This window comes from Pongo pygmaeus, chromosome 5 (genome assembly GCF_028885625.2).
Source record: "Pongo pygmaeus isolate AG05252 chromosome 5, NHGRI_mPonPyg2-v2.0_pri, whole genome shotgun sequence".
Lineage (NCBI taxonomy): Eukaryota > Metazoa > Chordata > Mammalia > Primates > Hominidae > Pongo > Pongo pygmaeus.
This window is the reverse complement of record NC_072378.2, coordinates 272,376-280,769: the sequence shown is the minus strand read 5'-3', so window position 1 is coordinate 280,769 and position 8,394 is coordinate 272,376.

Below are 8,394 nucleotides of genomic sequence, written 5' to 3'. Positions count from 1 at the left end.
TTAATCCTAAACCCTTGGTTCTTCTCCTTTCTTTGTGGAACAGGCTTGTTCTCTCTGCTCCCATTCTCTTTCCCCACCTAAAGAAATTGGCTCCCATCTGTGGGATGCCAAGCATCTTAGAAAGTCTGGGTGTGATGCTGGAGGGCTGCTCACCAGTGGTGTGAATACAGGTACACCATGCCACCTCTCTGACTCTTGGTCCGTCAATGGTGGAAGGGAAGGCAGGCTGGCATCAGAATTAAGAGATAAGGCTATGAAACCACAAAGGCCTGGATTTGAATCCTGGCTTCCTCTTTTAGTAGTTGTATATTAGGGTAATGGCTTTACACTCCTCGGCCTCAGTTTCTCACCTTAAAAATGGAGAATGAAAATATTTCCTTCTCGGAAATGCCCTGCCTGTAGCGTCTGTCTCAGTGCTTGCTGGCCTCCTGCACCCACCCAGGAGCTGTGCAATTAAAGCTGGCTATGCCTGGAAAGCAGGGAGGGTCAGGAACATGGGGAGTGTTCAGAAGATGTTTGTTGAATGAATCCTTTTTAAAAAATCAATGTTCTTCAGAAAATAACAAGTGTTGGTGAGGATGTGGGGAAACTAGAATCCTGGTGCATTGCTGGTGGGAATGTAAAATGATGTAGCCACTGTGGTAAACAGTACAGTGGTACCTTTAAAATATTAGTTATAGGATTTTCATTTGATCCATCAATTCCACTTCTGGGTATACACATGAAAGAATTGAAAGCAGGGTCTTGAAGACCCATTTGTCCACCCGTGTCCACAACAGCGTTATTCACAACAGCTAAAACACGGAAGCAACTCAAGTGTTCAGGACAGATAAATGAACAAAATATGGTCCACCCATGCAATGGAATATGATTTAGCCTTAGAAAGAAAGGAAATTCTGACACGTGCTGCAACATGAACGAACCTGGAGGACATCATGCTAAGTGAAATAAGCCAGACACAGAAGGACAAATACTGCAGGATTCCACGCATACAAGGTATCCAGAGTAGTCAGTTTCATAGAGATAGAAAGTAGAATGGTGGGGGCTGGGGGCAAAGGGGCCAGGGAATGGGGAGATAGTGTGGGATGGAGACAGGGTTTCAATTTGGGAAGATGAAAAAGTCCTGCAGATGCTGGATATGGCTGCACAACAGTGTGAATTACTGAATGCCACTGAACTGTATACCTAAACATGGTTAAGATGGTAAATTTTATGTTATACATGTTTTCCACAAATAAAAAAGAAGAATCAATGTTCTTATCCTTCCTGTTTCCAGGCAACCCCAAATGCTGACATTAGTGTGAGGGGAAACAGCAGGGCCAAAGGCAAAGAGTCAACCCTTAGCTGTACAGAGACTGTGATGACTGAGGAAGGGCAGAGACTCAGGAGGGTCCCAGAATGGGGGTGAGAGCGAGAGGGAGGTTCTCACATGGGGGTTGGAGGTGAGGAAAGGAGATCCCACAATGGGGGTGCTAGGGATGGAGGGAGATCCCCACATGGGGGTGGGAGGGGGGAAGGGAGGTCCTGAGTTGGGGGTGCTAGTGGGAGAGGGAAGGGAAATCCCACATTGGGGTGCTAGTGGGGGGTGGAGGTCCCGCATAGGGATGCTGGTGGGGGAGGGAGGTCCCGCATTGGGGTGCTGGTGGGGGAGGGAGGTCCCGCATTGGGGTGCTGGTGGGGGATGGAGGTCCCTGTGTGGGGGTGCTGGTGGGGAGGGAGGTCCCACATGGGTTGGGGATGAGAACGGGTGGCCGAGGGAGTTTCCGCATGGGGCGGTGGGGGTGGTGGAGAGAAGTTCACAGGCTGGGGGTCCCTGCATGGAGGCAGCTGCAGCCAGAAAGCTGAGAGAGCGTTCTTCCGCAATGTCATAGCTCAGAGGACAAAGAAGCATCTTGGGAAAGATGAGGTGGGGGAAAGCGTATCAAGGGGAAATGGTAGGAAAAGAAATTAATGGAGACAGGACTGGGAGACGGGCCCTGAGCCCCTGAGCCCCTGGTCCCTTCACCTCAGAGCTGGTCCCACCCCCAGAGCTCTGGGGACCCCACAAGGCAGCTTGAGAAACTGGAAGCCCATGTATCAACTTAGAAGATTACATTTGTGCTTTTCCCCCTTTCTAGTAACAAAGTATGTGGTCTCAGGAGAAATTTTGAAAAGTACAAAAAAGCACACAAGAAAATTAAAAATCTCCATGACCCCACATCTCACGGGTATAATTTACACTGTTGAATGTTCTTTTTTAAAAATTCTATGTATGAGCTCCATAAAATTTAAAAAATATATCACATTGTTTTGAAACCTGTTTCTTTTTACTTTACAAAGTAACAACCATTTCCCCATGCCATGAAATACTCGTATACTGCACGATTTGTAAGTGGTTCTATAGCATTTCATGCCATAGGTGGCTGATCACTTAGCCAGCATCCTATTGGACACTGTTGGACATGGTAGACATCTGAGTTCGCCAACTGTGTCATTTCCTGAGGATTCGATGGTGCTGACTATGAGCCAGGCGCTGCACCAGTACTGGGTGTTTACTGGAAAGCACAGTTCCTTTCCTCAAGGAATTTATATTACAGAAGACAAATTAATAAACAGACAATTACAATAAAGGATGGGCAGTGTTATGCTGCGGACATGGTGGGTAGAAATCTAAGTCCAGAGCCAAAGTTTTTAAGAAATGTAGTTCATATTTTCTTTAACAATATAATTGTTAATTTTAAGCTCATATTCCACTAGGGTGATACAAATTCAAGTTCAGTTCACTTTGGATCCCTCTCCTTCCCTTGAACTGGGGCTAAGTTTGGCATAGTTCCCACAGAGCCAGAGCCTGTGCTGGTGGGCAGGGGGTCTTGTCCTCAATGCAGTTTCTGCTCAGACACACCCAGGTATGCCCACTCTTTGGCCCCATAGTCATCGATCCACGCAGGTTACCATGGAGTTATCCTTCAGTCCGGCCCACCTGGCCTCTTCGTAACCTGCGGTTCTCACTGTTCCTTCCCACAAACTTTTCCCAAGTTTGCTGTCTCCTCAAAACTTTTCCCAAGTTTGCTGTCTCATCAAAGCTTTTCCCAAGTTTGCTGTCTCATCAAAGCTTTTCCCAAGTTTGCTGTCTCCTCAAGGCTTTTTCCAGGAGGCAGAAGATCGTTCCCCTTTATCAGGAAGTGGCTGAAGTCTAAACAGTCATTTCTTCCTTTCTCAGCGAGCACTCGCTCTCCCTTCCTCAACCCTCAGCATTTTGCTTTAGTCTCAAGCAGGAGGCCAGGAGGGGAAAGGGGCTTATCTTTCTCACATTCCCAGCCAGTTTGAGTCCTGAGCGCCAGTGACCCAGCTGCTTGGAGAGTAAGGAAAGGGGAATGACATAGTGGGGGAAAGTGTTTCTCAGTACAGATATCACACTTTGGAGACCCAAACAGAGAGTGGAATAAGAAGGGAAGCAATGCCTGCGGAAGGGGCGTGTGCCACAGCCAAGACCTGTGGGCGCAGACTAGCCAGGGGAGCAGAGCCAGAGGGCAGAGGGGAGAGAAGGAAGAGAAGGAAGGAGTCTTTGGGGACTCCCTAAGGACAGACATATTTGCCAACACACTACCAGCGTGGCAGCAGGAGGGGTCACTGAAAAGGCCGGGTTGCCTTCAAACACCATATAATTCATAATGCTACACTAAAACAGAGAATATATGTCTGCCTGTGTTAATTTAGGTATAGCCTGCCCAGAGCTCCTTTGCAGAGAGAAGAGATAGGACCCAACATGTCTTTCTGGCCTAGGAGAGCACTGGTGGCACACTGGAACAAGCGTGTTTGTCAGGTGACAATTGTTTTTAGGAAATCAAATCCAATACAGTCAAACTTGTGCTGCAGTTACAGAACAGTTTACGAGAATAAACACTGGTACCTTAGAGATACATAAAATTACTTCAGAGCGATCTCAAGGGCTCAAAACCCTTTGGAATATCCTTTTAGATATAACCAGTTGATATATTATTTGAAGAAAAACTTGCCTATGTATGTATACTGACTTGAGTCCACCTGTATTTGTTGAGCAAATGTAGCCCCAAGAAGAAGAAAGATTGTTTGTCCATTATTTCTATTTCGTTATGAAGGAAACTAAAATAGTTCTTCCAAAAATATTGAGGATTATTAAGTTAAACACACTGAAAATGCAAGGAAACACTCTGCCCCACCTCTATTTGTCTGATGTCAGGACATAAATCCTTCCTTACTAGAAATTGGCCCAGAGAAGGCATCAGCAAGCACCAGAACAATCTGGGAACAAGGTTTACTATCTTCCCACATTTTCCCAGCTTTTAAAAGACTGGAACTGCCCCCTCCTTTGCTTTGTCTCTATGCTAAGATTTATTGTTTTTTGTTAAAATACTACTTAAGAAAGATTCCTCATCTACTCTGCCCTGAGAGAGAAATACATTTGAACTGAGGCCTTCTTCTATGTGATGGGTACAATATTCATCAACAAACTTCTTCCAGCTTTTGTCTTGTTAATCTGACTTTTTTTTTTCAGGAAAGTGTCTCAGGTAAGAAAATATGAGGATTGAGAAAATAAATCATATTGTCTTTCCTTCAATTTGACAACCACAAAGGGACACTTTGCTCGCACTAGGGCCAATGGATGGAGCTCTGAGAGATCTGACAGAAAGCAGCAGAAAAGGGTAAGGTTTCTTACCAGTGTCAGCTCTTCACATCTCTATTTTTAGTGCTCAGTTGAGAGGGGAGGGTAAGAGTTTTTTCTTTTTTCCTTCATTTCCAAATTTAAATTAATAGGAGAAAATTATTTGTATAAATTGGCTCTTGGATATAGTGACTCTGGTGTTTTTATTTTGGCTTATTGGTTTACCTCACTTTGAAATAAATTAGACTGGCTATATTTAAAATAAATTTCTTTTAGAGAAGTTCACTTTTCAAATGCCTGTAAGTCATTGCAAGATTGACAAAACGCTCTTCAGCCTAATTCTCTAAGCCTTTCTCAACCCATGGAAGATGTTAATCTTACCATGTTTTTGAAATGTTATTCAGGGAATTAATTAAGCAGCATTCGAGCAGAGATTGGATTTGACACAGAGTTAAAGTTCTTTAGACCCACCACCAAATTGATTTCCTTAGTAAATACCTTAGCTTGGGAGAGAACCATTTATACAAATTAGTTTAAACACCTTGTTTTTAATTATTTATACGAGTCTTGGCTTTTTGTGGTACCCATTGGTAATCCTTTCTACCACTATGAACAGCTCTTGATTTCCTCTCTCACAGACTGTCTTTTTTTATTCTTCTATCTCTGGACACATGGGGTTGTAAGGCCTTTGTGTACTTTGTCAGATGAGAACCTGAGACGCTAAATAGAGGTGCTAGTGAAATTTTCCTTTCTTTAAGTTATCACATGACCAGGCTGCAAATTTTTCAAACTTTTATGCTCTGCTTCCATTTCAAATGTAAGTTCCAGTTTCAGGTTATTTCTTTGTTCACACATATAAGCATAAGCTGTTAGAAGCAGCCAGGTCAAATCTTAAACACTTTGCTGCTTAGAAGTTTCTTCTGCCAAATACCCTAAATCATTGCTCTCAAGTTCAAAGTTCCACAAATCTTTAGAGTGGAGGCTCTTTGCTAATGTGTAACAAAAGTGACCATTACTCCAGGTCCCAATAAGTTCCTCATTTCCATCTGAGACCTCCTCAGCCTGGCCTTCATTGTCTATATCACTATGAGCATTTTGGTCACAATCATTCAGCAAGTCCTTCAGGAGTTCCAAATTTTCCCTTATCTTCCTGTCTTCTTCTGAGCCTCTACACTCTTCCAATCTTTGTCTGTTATCCAGTTCCAAAGCTGCTTCCACATTTTCAGGTATCTTTATCACAATATCCCACTACTGGTACCAATTTTCTATATTACTCCATTCTTGCACTTCATAAATAAATACCTGAGACTGGGTAATTTATAAAGAAAAGAGGTTCAGCTCACAGTTCTGCCAGCTGTACAGGAAGCATGGCAGCATCTGCTTGGCTTCTGGGAAGGCCTCAGTAAACACACAATCATAGTGGATGGTGAAGGGGAACCAAGCATATCTTATATGGCAGGAGCAGGAGGAAGTGGGGGAGGCGCTACACACTTTTAAACAACCAGATCTTGACAGCACTCACTCACCATCATGAGAGCAGTACTGAGAGGATGGTGCTAAACCACTCATGAGGGACCAGTCCCATGATCCAGTCACCTTCTACCAGGCCTCTCCTCTGGCATTGGGGATTACATTTCAACATGAGATTTGGGTGGGGACTCAGATCCAAACCATATCATATGGATATGTTATTAATATGTGTTCTAAAATTGTATGAGATTCCTAAAAATCTGATATGTTTTGGTAAATGTTGTCAGTTATAATTATGGGTATTATGTTAAATTGTTGTAGGCCACAGAAAGTAACCAAATTTCCATGTCAATTGTGTCTTTAACTATGTCCATTTTAAGTCTTGTTATCTGCTATTAATTGCGTTATTATGATAACTTTCTCTAAAAGCTCTTTGCAGATCCTAAAGTGTTATGTCTTCAAGAAGGCTCATAGAAAGGACTGCAAGAAGTACTCTTGAATACAGGTTCCTGACAACTTTGAGACCATATGATTGGAGTCATTAAAAATTCCCAGAATGCTAATGAAAAAAAAAAACTGGACTCATAAAATTACTAATCCCAAATCAAGCAAAACAAGAATTACACGAAACTAAACCAAGGAAGGACTAAAATGAGTTTTTGCAACATTTTTTGTTTAAAGCATTGTTGATTCTTTTTTTTCTTTCCATAGTTGAGAAAACTTTTTTTCCCCTCTTAAGTAATCTACAGCTTTATGTAATTTTGTAAAGTACATTTTTGTGCACAAATATTGAAACATTTATCTTTTTCTTTACCCGAGCCTTCCAGGATTTAGAAACTGTATGTGAGAAATTTTATTTTTATGGCAAGATAGTTATTTGCATAAGTTCACTAGGAATCTGCTCTCTTTGGATTGGAACAATTGGAAACACAGGTTATATCACCAAGGCTATGACTGGGATGTCATTTTTTCAGATATGACCAGACTGCTTTAAGGAATGAACGTTAACTTTAAGGAGCCAATAAAAACCTTGAAAGAACTGGCCGGGCACTTTGTTCTTGAACTATGCGGTGCCCTTCCAGCATTTCTAGCCTTGCAGTAAGTAAATAATGTCATTTTCTGACAAGCCCAGGAACCTCAAAACATTTTGGAGACCTCAAGAAAAGAAATTTACCCAGGTATCTCAGATAAAATCTGTTGGCAAGTTTGTGGCATGGCTTCCTAGCCTGGAGAGGGTTTTAGTGTTCCAATCTAATAAAATTCTTTATGAAAAGTTCCAGCAAAGCCAACTTAAAAAGAGCTTATATGTTAAATCACTGTTCTTGCTGTACTTATGTAAATGATCAGGTTAAATATAATGACACTAAACTTGTTTTGTAAGTAAACTGGACTTGTTGTGATTATCTTTGGTAAACAGGGAGGTGACTGTAAAGAGAAAAAATATGTTTCAGAACAGCTATAGCATAGCTGTTATTAGATTCTAGGCCTGTCCATTGTTCTAGAGTTTTTAAAAATTATCTGGACTGAATCCTGAAGTTTTAGTTTCCTCTAATATCTGCTATGGCTCTTCAGACTAACATTCTCAACTTCCCCCACCTTTCTGACTTGAAATCACTAGAAATTAAAACCGTGCCTTTCCCGAAGCCCTGCAAACGAAAGCTGAACAACTTGATATAAACTTTGGAGAAATCATCACAATTTATTTATGGACAAAAACTTCACTGGAGCGTCTGATGCAAACTATAATCCAGAAAAATCTGTCAGATTGCCGCCACCTGTCCACTCCAACTTAAAATTATTTGAATCCAAATCTAGAAATCTCAGCTGTTTGCTCTCCAGAAACTAGCTTATAGACTGCTTGAAACATAGACCTTTGTTTTCTTTTTGTTTCCATAGAAATGTCTCTGATAAAGTACCTGTGTGCCTACACCATATGGAGACGTAACTCTGATGGAAGCCCACTTACACCACCTCTGAAATGGGATGCAATGATTTAACGGAACTGACCTATTTTCAGGACTTAAAGACTTGATACAATAAGAGATGGAACAATGTACCCAAACTGGTTCCTTTCTGCTTGTTCCAAACTGTTCTTCTCCTCCTTTGCCAAATCTCTTATCTTAAAACTTCTAACCCAAATCTCTCCAAAACTACCAACTTAGCTTTTAACATGTGAAACTTTCTGAAAGTAAAGTTTCAAGGGGGGACTGAAGGAAACCAAAATATTTCTCCCCAAAATATTGAGAATTGTTAAGTTAGTACCACAGAACTCACAGGGAAGCACTCTGCTTTAAGCCTGTCTC